Below are 19187 nucleotides of genomic sequence, written 5' to 3'. Positions count from 1 at the left end.
CTCAGAGGGAAGCCCCCTGACATCAGGAGGGGACGCTCCCGGCGCTCACTGTACATAATATAAGCCTGATTCCACTGCTATTTTTGGAGCATTTATGCAGACGGGAAATGTAAATAATGTGGTACAAACAGAAGAGAGGGTCTGTGCATAAAGATGTTTTCTGAAATGCATGTATAGTTGCTATTTTGACTCAGAAGAATATAGGACAGAATTGGGACACGTGCTTACACCTGGTTTGGACAAAAAAAGGTGAGTAACAACTTTTGAAAGAAAACTGCCACAACGACCGCAAACAATACAATTCTGAACTAAAGTGCACTATTTATTTTGTTATCAATTTGTTTTAAATTATGTCAAATTCAAAATAAATATTCTTGGTGGATCACAATTTTGATGTTTTCACAGTTCATATTCACTCTGTATTTTTTTTTGCTAATAAAGTCATCTGCTTCTTCATTGTGATTGGTTAAATCCAGCTGTCACTCACACAGAGCTTTACAGAGGCCAATCAATGGGTGGGAAAAAGTGTTTTAGCAGGAAGCTGCATTAAAAAGTGGAAATGGTGAATATGACAAAAATAAAAGATCGTCAGGGATGAGATCACTGCATCGCCCATCACTACATTTACCTCTCACAATTATGACATAACACATAATAATTAATGGAATAACACCCAATTTGGGGACCATTTGATCATACTGCTGCATTATTCCATATCCACATTACAAGCAGTTATCATTGTTTTTTTACCGTAAATATTTGTGTTAATCTTTGTCTGTGTTAATTACTCTATAATCAACATTTAATTGTTTGTGGTTGTCTGTGGTTATGTTGACCCGAGAAAGAATAGATAATAATTAATGGAGAGAGTTATGGAGCAATATAACGCTATGATATAAAATAATAATGTTTCTTCTCAAAAAATACAATAAAAAAAACATGTAAGAAATTGAATGAACAAATTTGATTTTTGAAATAACTAAGCACTTTGTTAGAAGTAACGGTTCTATCAGTATTTATGGAGTGTGGCTTTAGGTTAACATTTGACAAAGTAGCTGTGCTTACTTTTTTATTTGACAACAACTAGTTTAAGGATCATTTTTTAAATCTAAATAAATACACAGATTTATAATTCCCAAGAAGGTTGTTTGGTATTTTAATGGGCATCATTCATGGTTAATATGCAGTTAATTGCTCCTTGTTACTGCAGTGTTGTCCACAAAAACAGACAGCAGGTGATTGATGTCTTTTCTTCCATGGCATCGCTGTTATATGACCACATAACGAGTATATGCCATTAGGATGAGTGATGTGCATTCGACACCGCTAATCAGCCTGCTTCTCTGTGATAGCGTGTCATTAATCGGCTGATCCCACGGCACTATAAAAAGGATGTTATCTGCGCTCCTCGCCGGGGTCATTGTCTGCTGTGTATCTTAGCAGTAGCGTCATGTTTATAGCCTGATCTTTAGGACATTCTAATTGTGCTTCAGCAAGATGGATTCGATCTGCCCTCTGGTTCGTGACATAACATTTAGATGGAATATTTAACTTTTTTAACTTGCAAGCGCCGTTCACACAAACCCCAGGAGCCGCAGCTGAAATGTGCTAATTGTAAGCGCTAAATTCAAATGCTATCATTATCTTGAGCGACAGGGGCATAAATATTAATACTTCATAAAGATGATTAAAAAAGCATGTGTAGCCTCGAGTCGATCTAGTTAAGTTTCATGGATGTGCGGTGTTGGAAGAGCAGGGCCTATCAGCGGTGGAAGGAAAATAGGGTAATGGAGGTTTGTTTTAGAGCTGGAAATATGATATCAATCATGATCTGACTTTGATAATATCATATTGTGCGATTCAGATGATACTCAAGCATTTTCTTCACTCACTCGTCCTCTAGGTCTGCCACTATCATGCTCTGCTTAAAGTTTTATTCATGTCATCAATCATTTGTTTAGCCCATATATTGTAAACGCAGCTCTTTGGGTCAAAATGAGACCGATGTGTGCTGTCACTCGTGAGCCAGGACGTAATTCGGATGCAAACCTCAGCTCTGGTCTCTGAAAGTTGTGATAGGGATAAGTTTGCACCTGTTTAAAATGAACTGGTTCCATTTTTAATATGACAGTAAAAATCTAGCACAGCGCTTTTAATTGGCAGAGTTAACAATTAACGTATACGTTCTCGTTTGATTACCGAGGTGAGTTTTCACGTTATATACAAGCGTTCCAGTTCCACGCATAATAGGCCAATTCCTCCAGTTAAGATAAGTCCTGAGAATTTCTCTGCCCAATGCTCTGAACATGTCGCTCCAGAGGCATTGATGAGTGGGCCAAATGCGAGTATAGTCCTTAGGGAATCAATAAATTACTGTATTTTCCGGACTATAAGTCGCAACAGAGTATAAGTTGCCGAAAAATGCATAACAGAGAAGAAAAAAACATATATAAATTGCACTGGAGTATGAAATAAGGTTGCAAGTGTGAAAATAACAAATAATATCACATAAGTCGCTACGGAGTATAAGTATATAAGTATAAATATAAGCACAAGTCGCACCCCGGCTAAAACTATGAAAAAAGGTGCAACTTATAGTCCGGAAAATACGGTATGCTTACACTAAAAGCATATTGTGATCTGAGATTCTACAATTCAAGATCATTTCTCATTTATGATCATATTTCTGATTCCAGACATATAATAACAGCAATACGAAAAATATATTCTTTACCCATCTTAAAAAAATATGTAGCATGAAGCGGAACATCTCCTCCTCACAGAAACCAGGGCACAGACGCACCTCCTCCCTGTAATTCCTCCTCTCTCCTCGGACACTCTCACTGGTGACCTGCCCTTGATCCACAGCTGTTCAAGGCTCAGCAGACAGCCGAACGAGCCCCCCCACTGCCAGCCCCTCGCCCCAAACCTCACCAGTCCTGCCCGCTGTGAGCCAGGCAGAGATGGCAGGTGTCGACAGGGTTCCACCTGGAGGAGTTTTATCACTGCCGCGCCCCAGCTGCTTCTTAATCAACGCGCACGTCACAAAATACAGAGGGGAAAAAGGCCCGCAACCAGATTTGTGTGATGAACGCCAGTACCCAAAATAAACAGGAAATGCAATTATCTTTCTGTAACTTCATTAGCCTGGGTAGAGGTTGTAAATAACATGTCAGTGGGGATGCTATTGGTTCAGGATTTGTGTGTAAAATGTTCACAGATCCAACATTCAATTCTCTAGTTGCGACAAATTAGCAATTAGCAATAACATCTTAATTGGTGAAGATAGTGGCCGTATTTTATCCAAGCCAAGTTATGCTCAAGTTTGAGGACTCGAAAGCTGAAATTAAATGCTTCAAGATAATTTAACTAGAGACAATTGGATTTGGAAAAGTTGGTTTCATCCAAAAATAAACAGATGTTGTTGTTTTCCCACATTTGGCAAAAATTCTGTCATTTTTTCCAGTTGCAGTTATGATTTCCAGTCAGTTCTTGACCTTTACTTATTCATGTGTAATTGAGGATGGTGGAATATTTTTAAATAATAGTCTAACATAACATAAAATGAATGCCTGTAGCTAAATATATTGATATTTACCCAATAAAATATCAGATTGTTGGATTGTTTTGTTCTGGTTCCTGAGCCGGTATAACCCAGGCCTATTCAACTTCAGGCACTCCGAATAATCAGATTTTCATTGAGCTTCTCTTAACCAGGACAGTCCCTCTGAGATGTCAAAGCCAAAGCCGATTGTACATGTTTTTAATGGTAGTGGAAACCAGAGCACCCGGAGGAAACCTACACAGACACGAGGAGAACATGCAAACCCCTCACCACCATGTTATCCGAGGACCTTCACAGCTTTCTGGCTTAATTCTGGGTTAGTACAAGTCTATACTTTTTAGTCTTGGTTTAGTCCAGGGGTGTCCAAACTTTTTTCACAGAGGGCCGCATTTTGAAACTTACACAGAGCAGGGGGCCACAAACAACCCAACTTTGTCAAATTTGTTGAAGGACAAAGTGAATCAATGGAAATTTTGCATTTGACATAGTTTGGATGAGCCTCCACACCTTTTAATAAGACTTGGAACATGAATATTAGGTTGGTATGACATCAAAATGCAAACATCAAGAATTTTTTTCCAATTTCACAGTAAAAAGTACTGTTTGGACCAACTTAGCAGGAAGCCGGAGGGCCCAAAAAGATTGGTCTGAGGGCCACATTTGGCCCCCAGGCTGTAGTTTGGACATGCCTGGGGTAGTCCTTGGTTAATTCATCTTTAGACCTGGTTTGGTCCTAGTTTAGACCTGGTTTAGTCCTTGTTAAATTCACCTTTAGACCTGGTTTGGTCCTAGTTTTGACCTTGTTTAGTCCTTGTTAAATTCAGCTTTAGACATGGTTTGGTCCTAGATTAGACATGATTATTATCTATTCCTATAGTTTAATTCTGGTTCAGTACTGGATTGGTAAGGCTGTATTTCATTTTTCCACAATAAATCTAATATTGCAGTAGTTATTTTATCATTATTGAAACATATCTTATGTTGTGGATAATTTGGGCGACACCAAATTTGTTAAAGTGTTAGTTTAATCGCATAGTGCACCTATCCAGCCCAGAAGCCACGGCCCTCGGGAAAATTAAGTTGCTCTAACCCATAGAATGCATCATCGTCGTCATGCTAAACATACCTCGACGACATTATACACTGCACTGCACAGCTTGGCGCCACAGCGGGGTGTAACGGCTGAACCCCATAATGCATTGCCGCGATCATCATCTTCAATGTTTAATGGCGGGGGGTGATTAGCAGAGAATCACCGCCTCCCACTCTGCTACACCGCTGGCTGGACGTCCTCATTTACATACATTATAAAAGGGCAACAATCACTCTTGACTTTAGTCCAGTGATGCTTCCATTACAATATATGTTGCTGCCCCAGTGCAATATCTCTATCAATTCACATTTATTGTTTACTACTACTATTATTTCCATTTTACTTTACTCTTTTATGAAGTACATTTTACTGTGGATCCTTTACTTTTACTCTACACTATACTATGCTCACTATAACTGAGAGTAGGTATTTTCACTTTTGACTCCACTCAAATTTTAACAGGACTGAAAAGAAAAAGTACTTTCTGTATGGTTTGAAGGGGTATTTTTTTTAGCACGTGTACGTCTTGGCTTTGAAAAAATAAAAATAATCAATTATATAAAAAGGTCTAGAAACAGATAACTTGATTGACAAAACATCAGGACAATTCTTTATCAAGATCACCACATTTCACTGTTTAATATGATCCAAAATCTTACTTTTCGACCTAAAAATACAATTTCAAACACACACTTCAATACTTTTACTGAATCAGATGTGATACGTTTAATTTTCTTAAGCGACAAACTTTAGTGCTTGTCTCACCACAGAGTTATTATATAACGACAGCAACATAAAAGACCATCATCACAGTTGCTTTTCATTGCAATATTCATTCACGAACGCTGTGCCGGGCTGTTGCAACACTTGCCTTGGGGCTGACACAAAAACATGGCTGCCATTCTGCGCCCAGTGCCTCTCTACATCATCATCATCGTCATCGCTCACGAACATCATCGCGTTCATGCTTATGGGAACGGCAGGTGTTTTTGCCCCAGGACACGATCGCGCTATGATCAAAACACCAGCTTTCCAGTTCTGAATCCATTGTCTGTAACAAGCAAGGACAGCAGTTCAACAACAATTCCCAAAACACAGATTTATTATTGAATATTTGGCAAAGGCGGCGAATGTTAACAAGCACACACGAGGCACACGCATGTCAACACACAACACGGATTGCTGCTAAGCGCTAATATATTTCCATTTTGCACCGGCGTACGCAGAAATGGTTGTATATGTATATTATTGAAGTTGCAAAAGCGCACAAGCTCAGTCCCTCACAGTGCGGCTTCTTTACCTCCCTGCGCGTCCTCCTCGGTGATATATCTGTCGTGCTGTTGGAGTCGTCAGCGCCTTCAGACCGACGTACACTCTCCATTCGTCACCCTGAAGTCCAAGGCCTCCTCTGTCTGCTGGGCTTTTCTCATATGAACGGCCTCGTGTGGGCGGATGTATGTTTGCTTTTGTGCTACTGAAAGGAAAGTGAATTATACTATGGCGCTTGGAGGTACACACTGGAGGAGTATATGTGTTGTGGTACTACTACTATATGAGGCTTGAGTGCTGTGGGTGGTGGACGATATTGACTCTTCCTTTTTGACCTTAGGCTTGTTAAGAATTATATTTATCTCATTTCACTGCTGTTTAAAGACCTATGCAACTTGCAACATGTTGATCTTGTTTTGTGTTCGTTTTTTTTTTTTTTTTTTTCTAGTAGCAGAGCCTGAAGCTGTTTTATTGGCCAAACTTAAAAAAAAAAAAAAAAAGGTCTTAATGTTTTTTTTTAATTTATTTTCTAGATTGTTTCAGATAATTCAGTACGATCGGTTTCCATTTCTCCTTTAAGTCATTTATCAGCTAATGTACATGTCAAAGTCAGCTTTATTTCTATAGCACATTTACAACAACACCTGCTGCCCAAAAGATCTTCAAATGCACAATCCATGGTAAAAACGCAGATAATTATAAATAGAAAATATAGATTATAATAAAACGACACAGAATGCATGTTGGTTCTGTCATTAGCTCTGCTGTTTTGTGAGGAAACACTTGGAAAATGGGACTAAATGAAAACTGAAATGGCTTTTCTATTGATTCTTCTGTAAACCAGCTGGTACCAATAGGCTGGTTACGCTCATTTTCCTCCAACGAAAGGTCATTGGTGCGATACGTCGTCCAGACTGTAAGCAAAGACGAGCTGTCATGACATCATCTGTGGTCAATGGTAATGGTGTAGTTAAAGGGGCTCGGAAAGGTTATGCTTCTGTCAGAGGCATTAGTAGACAAGCGAAACTACGGTACATCATATGGACCGTAGCTATGGTAACTGAAGGAAACGACTGACGGGTGACAAATCAGAACAAAATATGATCTTTTGACTCACAGACCTTAAAAAGAGGACGCGGCGTGAAGTACGAATCCTCAATAACTCGCCTTCAAGTCAGTTCAGTAAATTGATAGTTTTCTGGAGCCATTTTTCCCTTTTGCATTAGCATTAGCAAAATTATGAATAATCAAGATGTTTTTTGGTGGTACCAGCCCATCGACCACACTGTGATTATGACTCACATTAACTACTGTCTCAACACTCAACACAAGGCCTCTAAGTTATCACCATGGCCACAGCCTACACAATATAAACTCCTCAGTTGGGAAAATCTATTGAATCATATTTGTTTTGTGTATAACATTCTACATGGTTTAGCTCCACCTCCTTGTGTTCCTCTGATCATTAAGAGTTGTATTGTTCTCTTCTTATTGTATTGTGTTGTAGATATAGTTGTGTGTTTTAATCATGTATGTCTTTTATCATTGATACTGGGATGTGCATGGGACTTTTTACATGGACTGTTACTTTCAGGGGGTCTCTTACATCTGGCAGGGGGACTGTCGCTGAAAACTAGCCTTGTGGCTAATTGTTATGATATTCTTTAATGTACACCATTTTACTGAAAAATAAGTAAATGAATAAAAGGCCTGACGTCAAAGCCTAGTTGATAATGATCATTGAGTGTTTACTGTAGACTCATTTCAATGGTTTGACTTCCAATCACAAATCTGTATTCACATTATTCTGGAAGCCATCATAGATCTGTTGTATTAGTGAACACAGGGCCGCCGAGTTCTACAGAGAAAAAGCAGTTTTCGGGCTGCCCAGGGAATCGGTGCAGTGTTGATTTGTTGGTCACATGAACATAATTCAAACAAATCTACTTTATAGCATGTTTTAGGAGCAAGACCTATGCCTTGTTCTCCATTTAAACCAGTGGAGTCCTCCCTGGACCGGAAGTGTGATTACAACAAAAGTGCTGATCACGTGGGAAAGAGGGGAAAGTAGGTGGGGCTGAATAAGGTCGATAAGGCGATCGAAATCAGTGGTTCTCAACCTTTTTCAGTAGCAACCGATGGCATTGATGACCCCCACAAATAAAAAGTAGGCTAGATAAATTACCTTGGCATACCAAACAATAATGATCTACATTTACCACATTTGAAGGGCCTTGTTTAAGCCTATATACATTTTCATCATCTGGGGACCCACTAAAATCATTTCCCGACCCCCAGGTTGAGAACCACTGGCTAGTATTCATGCTGTTTCACCTGACAGTTGCTGGTGTTGTAGCTTTCATTTTATTAGGAACCAAAAGTCAATTTGTAGGTGTTTTATTCTTATTACGCACGCGACCGGACCATCCTCTGTGCAGTCTATATGAATGACACCGTGGAGCAAAGTCACAATCCACTATTACTGAGGATACACCGGCTTTCCGAGAATCCCATGTGACGAAGCTTCCGCAGCCCTGGCCTAATAAGCTCAGCACATCAAGGCTTTTCTCCTCTTCCTCCTACCTCCTCGCTCACATCCTACCTCCTGTTTCTTTGTACCCATTAATCAGCCTGTACGACTCCGCAAAATGGAACTCAGTCACATCAATTGCAATTTAAATTAACCCTTTTTTTGTCAGCCGGAAACACCGCTCTCCGTCATGGATGATTTTGGGCTGAATCAAAGCGGTTACGCGTCTGGCTTGTCATTATTTGAACTGAAATGGGAACAAAGAAAATGGACCCGTAATGACAGTGCCGCACTTATTAGGCATTCTAAAGACGTACGGGAATTCAAGCGCTACTCTCTGCAGGGCAATTAGTTTGGCACGTTCACCTGATGTGGCGCGGTGAACGTGAATGCAGCGCCTACAGAACACGTCACCGCTGTCAATGCAAGTGAGAAACGATAAGAACAATTGGAAACAGTTTAGCAATTCATCACAAACATCTCAATTGTTGGGTTCATATAATAAATAAATGGAAATAATAATGGATGATGGGATATTGAGCTCTTCCACTGTGATCAAACACCAAACATCGAGAGGGGAAGGGAATACTTTCTGTAAATTGTCCATTCAGGATTCATTTACTGAGCATTTACTGTTCGACTACGAATGGCTGTATTGAGTCATAGTACTTAAGACAATGCCCTCAGAATCTACAGTTTATGTTGCCCATGTCACTCCTCTCTAATCCTTAATTATTGACAGCGTCCTTAATAAGTGCGACTTCAAACACAAGCCCCTAATGACTCCCAAGGGTGGGTGCGACCGTCATCTTGTCTTGGCTCTGCCCAGTCGAACGTGATACTGCTGTGTACTTATCCTTTAAAGTGTTGTCAGGAAACAAACATCAATGACCATGGAAGACAATTAAAATAACAAGTGGACAGTCGAATGCTTATCTGATTGACAAATGTTTTGGCCTCCAATGTGATTGAATCTGTTTCTGTTTCCTCGAAATCTTGTCTCACTGGACTGATGGCTTCATGTGCTCGTGGTTTTGTGTTTGATTTGAGTTTCCAGTTGAACGTCTGAAGCTCTGTTCCCACAGACGGGGATGACCAATTACTGTTGGACATCCCAGGATTTGTATCCTCACTCACAAAGACTGAAACTAAAACTGAATGGAAAAAAGCAAAAAAGCAAAAAGTAATCTTTATTCTCCTGCAAAATAAATTTCTTTTATCAAGTAATTTTTGAACACTATAGTGATTTAAAATGTCCAACACACAAAGTAATGACCCCAGGGTGTCATAAATGATAACTATATAACAGACAGTTATATAAAGTGAAATAGACTAAACCCAAATTACTGCAGCTAAATATGGATATTTTATTATATATCGTAAACCATCCAATTACATTTTGTCCAAAACACATTGTTATTCTTGGTGCAGAAGGTCAGTTATAACATTTATATGTGTGGATTTTCCATTTGCCGTGGCCAGCCTTGTTAGCATTCTGCAGGATCCTCCGGGGATATCCCTCTCCCTCCACAAACTCACGGCCCGGCTGTCAACACAAATGCTGCGAAAAGACCATTAGGCTTCACTCAAATCATTTCACAATCAAATGCCAGAGGCCGGAGATAAAAGGTACTTCGGATTCAGTCAAATATGTGGTTCAAAAAGTTGTTGTGTGAATCCAATAACAACTACGGTCGCGATGACATCAACCATCAGCTCTGTAGGGAAATGCTGAACCACTGAACCACTGCCAGCAACAAGAACGCCCAACACAGTCCTACACGACACGACGGCTCATTTCGAATGGCCTCAGCTCACTTCGACTGGATCCGACTCCCAAACAAACATGGCACTCGCTGTAATTACTCCATGTACTGTCCTGCAGCCAAACCAAATGTCCTGGAATCATGCAGCATTGTGGTGGCTAATAGGCCAGCGCATCATCGACTGTTTGCTAATCTGTCCATATAAAACAGCTCATGGACAAGCAATTTGTTCAACCAGAGGAATTAAGTGATAGATTAAGCTCTGCAAGTGTGTGGGAGCCTTGCGTTTGCAGACTTTAACTGGCATGTTCTAGCCGCTGAGCTAATTAGTGTTTGGGGCTATTTCCTGCTACTGTTGGATTAATCCATCTAATATATTGTGTGTGTTTGCCCCTGCGTGTTGTATTCATTCATTTCCTTTAGCGTACTTAACTAATTATGGTAGTTTGTCCTGATAAATTCTCATACTAACAAACTAATCATTCTCCAGTGCATTTTAGGCAAAGATTATGAGTTTTTTCTAAGATGCTAACCTTTTCTTGAAACATTACATTGCATTTTAATCTGCAAATAAACTAATATAAATCGAGGTCTGTTCCGAGTGTAAAACATGTGCCTTGTCATCATAGTGAAAATCCCAAATGATGTGCTAATCTCAGGAGCGCCGTGCGGGGAGGAAACGTGTCTGAATTGAGATGCAAAGCTGCAGTGGGGACCTCTTTGCCGTGGTGAAGCGCTCCTGTTTGACACCGGATTAATAACAACAAAACGCATTCATTTGCTGCAGGGAGGTCTCTCTTTTGCACGGCTTAAAATGGTCGGGATATTTTGCACGTGCAATCTTGAAGTCATCGTTTCTGGCTAAATAAGCTTTAATGGGGTTTTAACCTGGTAACAACTGTGTTTCCTCATTATTATCTTATTTGTATTGATTTTTACCCTGTATTTTATTGTATTGAGGCTTGAGTGCTGTGAAAATTCCAGTTTTCACCTACCCCCTATAGACTTTTGCAGATTTCGGAAGTGTTTTCACAGTAAAGTACAGTACAGTCAGCCGTATCGCATTGAACTGGAGTAGATCAATGAAGCTGTCCATAAAACGGATTTTAGGAGTCCAGCATCCTTTTAATGTCCTTGGTGAAAAGTGCGAGGTGTGGCACGGAGTAGCCGATCACTTCCTCTGTTCCTCTTCCATCTGTGACGTCCCGTTTATCCTGTTTCAAACTCTGCTTTTGAGATGGCTGTAATTAAATCCTCGTCATCCTCGATCATAGGTCCATCTCATTAGCTGCTGCCTTCACATCATACAAACAGTGCATGACAGAAAATGCTAAAGTTCGAAGTGCCATAGGGAAAGAAATCACGCACACTGTCTTACTTGCAAATACAAGTTTATTGGTAAAGAGGCAACGTTTCGGCAACTGGGCCTTCATCGGGCAAATGGAGGATGGGACAGAGGTTTAAATAGGAGTGGCCTAAAAAATAGGAGTGGCCAATCACAGATTTTTTAGAAACACGTCAGAACTAACACAAACATTATCATACACATTAACAATACCCAAAACGATAGACAAAATAGTGACACCTCATGATGAATAACACATACGTCAAAAATAGTGATTAATACAGTACAAAATGGATAAAAGTAGAATAAAAGTATACATAAATGTGTTGAATAAAGCAAACAGGTCAATGGGAAAACCCTGTCAGTTATATTCAAAACTGCATGTGTACTGTAGATCATCCTCAGAGCAGTTACAGGAAAATGTTGAGATTGAACTCGTCATTCAACCCCTTAAGAGCCAAAGTTTGAAGTGCCAAAACTTGAATTCAAGATTTGTTTTTGAAGACTCAAATTTGAGTTGGGTCTATTGTGGATACAGAAAACTCACAGCAAAGACTTAACCAATTCACGCTTCCTTCTTCTGCCGAGCGTAATGCGGTTTGTGAAGGAATCCGCAGAGAAAAAGCGTTTCCAGTTTGCTTTTCTCTCAAACTGTGTCAGCATCAGTGGCCCGCCCCTAGAAGAAGAAACATTGGCTCATTTAGCAAAGCATTCAACCAACTCTTACCAGCTTCTATTGTTTTCGCTTTGTGATGCATATTATTTCAGAGTTCCAACCACAAGTCAAGTTAAATAATGAACTTCTCAGTGGCTTGTTAGATGAGCAGACACGTCGTGCAGAAAGCCAATGGCCTTCAGATATACACACATATATCAGACACGGCTCAGTGACCTGTGAAGGTGAACGCCACAGAAGCCGGGAAAACATCCTTTTATATCCTTCTTTTCACTTGGGCAGCTCGCTTTTCATTCCAGTGTAGACGTGGAAATGTACTAAATAACACAGTGCATTGAAGCAGAGCCGGGGATTGGGTTGTCGCGTCTCTATTTTCATTGAAACTAATGTTGAAACTGTGCAGATGTTTAAGATAGTAAATATTAAAGTTATACTAGTGTGATAAATCTGGTTGTTTCCTTATTTATATTGTATTGTAATGTATTCTCGATGGATGTTTCAGAGCTGCAGTTTGTTAGTTGTTTAGTCAATTAATCGATTAAATGGCATGACTCAATATTTTCTTAGGATTATAAGGATTTAAATGGACCAAAGTAGAAAGAGGAACACATGGAGTGAGTTGTATAGTATTTTTGGAGTGATTGGACAATTTAATCGACCTTTTCACTTATGAGGATGTTGTGTACTTAACATTGCTACTACTAATGCTACAAGTACTACAACAACAACCTTTACTATTCTTGTAAGTCTTTGAATGTATAGCTGCTACTAATATTTGATTTTAATGAGCTAAAAAAAACCTCTTCACATATATTTTTCACAAATACTAGACATTTCCCCCCAATTCTTACCATCAAATTCAACATTTTGTATTTCCGGACAGTTTTTTTCTACTTTTACAGCTTTATAACATTTGCATCCTATTGTTGAGATGCTGTCTTTGTTTTGACTTTTGGGAGAATATAATGTGCCATGAAGCTTGAATAACTAAAAGTATTTTGAGACACAATGTGCAAGTGAGTGTAGGAGAATTTCATCCAATCCGACACCATTTAACACGAGCTTTGGTTCTTAAGTTATGCGTCTCACAAGATTTTAAACATATGTGACTGACCGTGGCCAATCCAGATTCTGAAAGTGTGAATTCAAAGCTTTCCAATGATGTCTCACTCATGTAGATCTGATAATATTTGAGTAAGTTGTGGTCATTTGAATGTATACAACTCTCAAAACCATTCACTGAGAAAACGGCTTCCAAAGTTTCTCACCTGAGTGAGCCCAGAGTCACAGGGGGGCTCATTTGCATCTCATTGAGATAAGCCCTCCCCCCTGTCACACTGACAGCACCTCCCCCTACAGCTGTCACTGAAGACTCAAGAGGAGTGTTGTTACTGATGGTAACTGGACTTGAATCAGAATTAGAAGTTACTATATTAAAATGGAAATACTTGGATTACAAAAGGCCCTGAATAGAATCAAAGAATCAGAATGAGAATAGGGTTCATTGCATTTGTCGATAAACATAATTCACAGGTGATTCAGTGCACCAACAATGGTGCACTGAATGATTCAACACAAACAACAAAAGATAAGATAAGATAAGATAAGATAGCCTTTAATGTTACAACGCAGTAGATACAGGGGGAAAGGACAGTAACTTATAGGAAGTTTAAAAAACACTCTTAATAGAAGAACTCTTATAAACAGATGCCAGGGCCAGGTATACGAACTGCAACGGGTCCATGGCTTTGAATATATGAGATATGAGATAATAGATATGATATGTACACCACCAGAGTCCAATTACATCAGAGATCACATCCTCATCCTCTTCTTTGTCTGTGCACTCTTCTGTGCTGTGACTCTCGGCTCTTGGCATCAAAGCTGTAAACAAATAACAGGACATTTAAGAAATGGCTAACTATTTCACATAAAACACTCATTAACTATTTTTTTTTTTTAACACAATGTGAGAGTTTCAATATAAATACCTGAAGTGCTGATAACTCTTGATCTTTGGAAGCCGTCTGAAGAAGGGACTCAGATGCTTCTGCCAGTCCAAGTTCTTGACAAACACTTTGCCATCCGCCGTTCCAACAAGCTGTGGGATATTGAGGTGAGACTCAGGAGAGCTGTTTTCCACTACCTGATGACAAGGGCGACACTGTAAAAAAATGAGAACAGAAGAAACATATCTTAAGCAGAGAGCAGCACTGAAGTTTTGCCAGGCTAATGTTTACACATTACAGTAGTCAAATAATATAAACTAACCTCAGCGATGTCTTCCAAAGTGTCAACCCTGGTCTTCATGTATGCTCGCTTGATAATCTGATGATCTGTGCATGGCCTGCAGCTTCTGATGTGTTGGAGAAGCTGTTTCCACAGTGATCTGAAGCTTGATGTACAAACTGCAGGCTCACCTGAAAAACAGATGTTGCTTATGGTTAATTATACTCTAATCATTAAAACACGAAAATCACCAAAATAATGTTTTACACTTACCACGCTCCTTAGACTTCACGTAGAGACAGGTCATGTCAGTCAGGGTGTCTTTGCCAATTCTGAAAAGGGGGATAAAAGGATTAGGGTTAACAGTAATATGGGAATAACACGCTTCACAGATAACAGTTCACATTGTGACGTTAACGGTGTATTTAAGATGCAAAACGCGGAGATATTGGGACATCTGCCATTGGCTAGCGATGCTAGCTAGCTCACTTGAGATAACACGGCTCGTAAAAGCAAAACACTTGCAGAACAGCACACCAAAACATAAACATACACTCGAGTTTAAAACCGGCGCACATTAAAGTGATTAAAAGCGGGTGTTTTAGTCGCAAAGCTTACCTGGTTCAGCCGTCCTGTTGTCTCTCCCAACACCGTGCACAGAGAGACACACAGGAAGCTGATAATGGCCAGGCAAGCGCGTGATTGGTTCGAGTGACGCAGTGCGTAAGCCACGTGACCAGAAGTGGTATCGGGAGTTGTAGTTTTTTTCTCTTCCCTCGCCGAAAAATAACCCGATAACATAGCAAAGTTTAGCTTACAACTTAGCTCCGAATAGCTGCGTTTAGCTCCGGGCCTAACAGCCGGTTTAGCACCATAAAACAGACACAAAGCACGACCCACGGGTCAAGAAATACTACATAAGTATAATTTGTACAGACAAAACGCCGAAAAATAACCCGATAACATAGCAAAGTTTAGCTTACAACTTAGCTCCGAATAGCTGCGTTTAGCTCCGGGCTGTGGGGCCGGTTTAGCACCATAAAACAGACACAAAGCACGACCCACACAACCCACGGGCCAACCCACGCCGAAAAATAACCTGATAACATGGTGATAACAGCAAGTAATCACATTAAGCCCGTATTGCAGAGTGCACTGAAGCAACATGTTAGCTTAGCATTAGCTCCACCGGAGCAGACAAGTAAGATTCTAAAGTGATCACGAGACCGCCTTAAAACACAGCGTTAAAGCAATAATTTAGTAGTAAAGTAAAAGTGTACCTGAGTAAACAGTTTGGTTGCAATGTAGTCCAGGAATTGTAAGCTCTGAAGACTGTGCTCTGCAGACGGTCTGGAGTAATGAGCACGGAGCACGCAGAGCACGCAGCTGTAGCCATGCGGATCACAGCTGATTGGTGGAAAATGTAAACAACACGTTGGCTAGAAAAAGGTGACGCCCCCCAGGAGAGCAGGAAAAAGACCTGAAAACTCCACATTTTTAACAGCTTAATGTATACGTTTAAGACAACCAATAGTGTTATCTGAAGCACACAGGGGCTTATTCATAACTTCAACTAGCACATTCTGCAAAAAAACGAAAATCACAAATTTGGGGGAAAAAAAGTAAAATGCTGTTTTTCTCAGTTTCACCGAGGCCGACATGGTCCGACAATTGCCGTGGCGAGTCACATATGTGAAAAGCCTGAATACGATTACATCTAAATAGCAGTGCACCAACTGACAGAGGCACACACAAACACAAACACAAACACAAACACAAACACAAACACACAAACGCAAACGCAAATACATATTCATTTAGCCAAAGAAGGAAATATTTCTCTCTTTGCCCTTGGGACATTATTATGTACAAGTGCTTCTGAATGCATCAATTCATCTTGCTTACAGTGTAGCTTTAGATGTTTTATATCTCTCACAGCAAATAAAAGAAACAGCAAAAGTCAGGATTTTAAAATAGATTATAAACTATTACCAACAAGTTGAATTAGTTTGTCAAAAGGCAAATTCAAATTGTTCTAAAAGAGACACTATGTAAATGTCACGCTATGTAACATTTGGTTCATGGTCCATCACCTGCTTCTCTCTGTTATTGCTTTGCCTGAGATATTCCACAGTATGGCATTTCTGGCATTAAAACCACCTGTAATTTAATACATGCAAGATACATAGATTTATTGCCATACTGTGCAAAACAATAACATTTCCATGGATACAAAGCCTCACCTGAAATGTTGCAGAGTGCACATTTAAGCATTTTAAGGTCTGTACTTTTGGCTCGCACAATGTTCCCAGTTTATGCAGAAACTGTATTAAATATTCAATTCAACACAAACTATATATATATATATATATATATATATATATATATATATGTTTCAGTGATTTATAGAATTTAGTGTTTAGTGGGCTGTTTGTGAATGAAATACATCACTTGGCATTTTGTACAAAAGGCGGAACGGTAGAAAAGTAAAAGTGAAGTAGATGACGAGAGCGCGAACACGAGCAACAAAACACCAAGCAGAACAGGAACAACTCAAATCATCCATTTCTGATCCTTGTAAAAGGGAGAACGACATTATGGACCAGGATGGAGCAAACATCATGGGACATTGAGGCCTTTTTACCCCCACACACCCGTTCTACTGTGCTGAAGAAGCCCAAACACTTTAACTAACTCTTTTAACCTTTTAAAATATGATAAAAGTTGGAAGGTTTTGTCTTAAATAGTCGAACCAACAAAACTATAGGTGGTTTTCCTTGACGCTCCAGGCTAAGCTCACACAAGCCTGCCAGCCTCCAGCCTAAAGCTTACTAAACGAAAGAGGAGATTGAGGCTAAACGAAAGAGGAGATTGAGGAGATTGTTTAGCATTATCGCCATTCATCATTGCTGCTTGGCCGACCGCATGTTGCACAGTTATTGTGGATCCCCTGAGGAAGACCTACATGTGCCACTGTTGCAGACAGACAAGACGATTGGATGGTAAAAATCATGAAGGATATAGCAAGAGAAGGAAGGATGGAAGGAAGGATGAAAGAAAGGAAGGAAGCGAGGAGGAGATTGGATATTTTTGAGGCTCTATCTTTTATCTCTATACACTCCCAATCAATTAGTTTTGGACAATTTTCTCCGGGGGCGCAGGTGAGGTCGGATAAACAAACCGAGGATTGTGGGTAAAAAAAAAATGTGTGTGCTTGGATGGACCCCCTGAAGGTAGAGGCAGCAAAAGATAGAGAGAGCAGAGGATCAGACTCTATCGCAGAAATCACTACTGCCTTGTATTTAGCAAGTTCTCTTTTTCATAATATGTAATCTATACAAGCTTTAGTTTGACCAAATGCTCACTTGACCTTTCTTTATGTTTGCAAATACATTTTTATCCACTGTTTGTGTAGAAAGCAATAGCAAGGCGCTCCAGTCCAGTTAATTCTAGGGTTGTGTTTGTTCGTATGATTTCAATAACACAAGGTTAGTGCTTCCATTCTTCCTTGGTCGCTTGTTTTGTCCTGAGATAATGGAGGAGATGCACAATATTACTCAATCCACAATATATTTATCCTCCAAACAGATTCTGCGTAAGTCAAGACGGCAAAAGATAAAGTGTTCTAAACATTATTGTGAGCATGTACCATTGAAATGCTACTGCTTCTTCAGGAATTTTGTACAGTATGAGATTACGTTTAGTCATCTAAAGGGATTCAACCAGGCCAAGTTATGGGTCAGACCTGTGGAGAGGCGACGCCGCTCACAGTAAGAAGGTTTTAAAGGGTTTTTAACCAAGGAATAACATCAAGAAATGCAAGAAACATCCAGACAAACCACTAAAGTGCAGTGTATGTATAGCAGATTGTGCACATTCCACTAGCGCACTTTTAGCCCATTCCACTTGGTCCTTAGCATTTCCTGATGAGGCCAACGAGTGCACTAGTTCTATTTTGCAAGTCTGTGAATCAGGCTGCCTCAAATGCAAAGTGCTGAATGGGATAAAAACATTAGCGCGTGCCAAACAGGCTAGCTTTGAGTTGCCAAGTTGCACAGCAAAAAGTAGAGCCAAGACGACTATGTATATATATATATATATATATATATATATATATATATATATATATATATATATATGTATTTTTTTTTCTCCAAACGTGAGCATACCATAGCGGACTGTAGCATGTGTCTTGGTTTGTTCATGACATCTCGCCCCTGCCCTCCAACAACCCCCCAAGGACGGCCGCTCCATTAGTCTAATTAACCAGCGAAGGGAGCTGATGGGATTGAAGTGAGGGAAACGCAAAGGAGGTATAGGAGAGATAGTGAAGGCTGCGGACCAACGGTAGCTTTTGGGTGGGTGTTTTTTTTTTTTTCTGGGTTTTTTTCCCCCCGCAGAGGCAGCAAGTGGGTGGGGGCCCGCGACGTTAATCCCTGAGTGACTTTCAGCGCATACAGTAAAGCAGTGGCAGAGCTGCCCGCAAATTAATCTACCAAAGAGCCTGGGGATGTGGCCGCATTCAACGCCCCCCTCCATTCAAATCCCCCCCCCCCCCATAGCTAAGGTACATTTAGGGGAGGGAGGCGAGGAAGAAAGAAAGAGAGAGAGAGAGAGAGAGATTGAGAGGGAGAGAGAGAGAGAGAGGGGAGATAAGCAGCTGTAGTTTTGTCAATTGAGTGACACAGAACTGCGGAGGAGAGAAGGACGAACG

At 40.1% G+C, this 19187-nt stretch overlaps 1 protein-coding gene across 1 annotated transcript in view; it reads right to left on the bottom strand.

The window, feature by feature from the left end:
* LOC140371856 (uncharacterized) overlaps positions 1–18542 on the bottom strand; it is a 179939-nt gene extending 161397 nt beyond the window's left edge. Inside the window, exon 1 of the mRNA XM_072459085.1 lies at positions 18530–18542. The gene's annotated coding sequence lies outside the window, so the exon portion shown is untranslated. The remainder of the gene's footprint in view (positions 1–18529) is intronic.
* Positions 18543–19187: the final 645 nt, after the last annotated feature.

The sequence above is a fragment of the Eucyclogobius newberryi genome, unplaced genomic scaffold, assembly GCF_026437365.1.
Source record: "Eucyclogobius newberryi isolate DKJ021-1_F unplaced genomic scaffold, fEucNew1.0.hap1 SCAF_22, whole genome shotgun sequence".
Classification (NCBI taxonomy): domain Eukaryota; kingdom Metazoa; phylum Chordata; class Actinopteri; order Gobiiformes; family Gobiidae; genus Eucyclogobius; species Eucyclogobius newberryi.
Note: the sequence above shows the minus strand (reverse complement) of the source record. Positions and strands in the feature narration are given on the sequence as shown.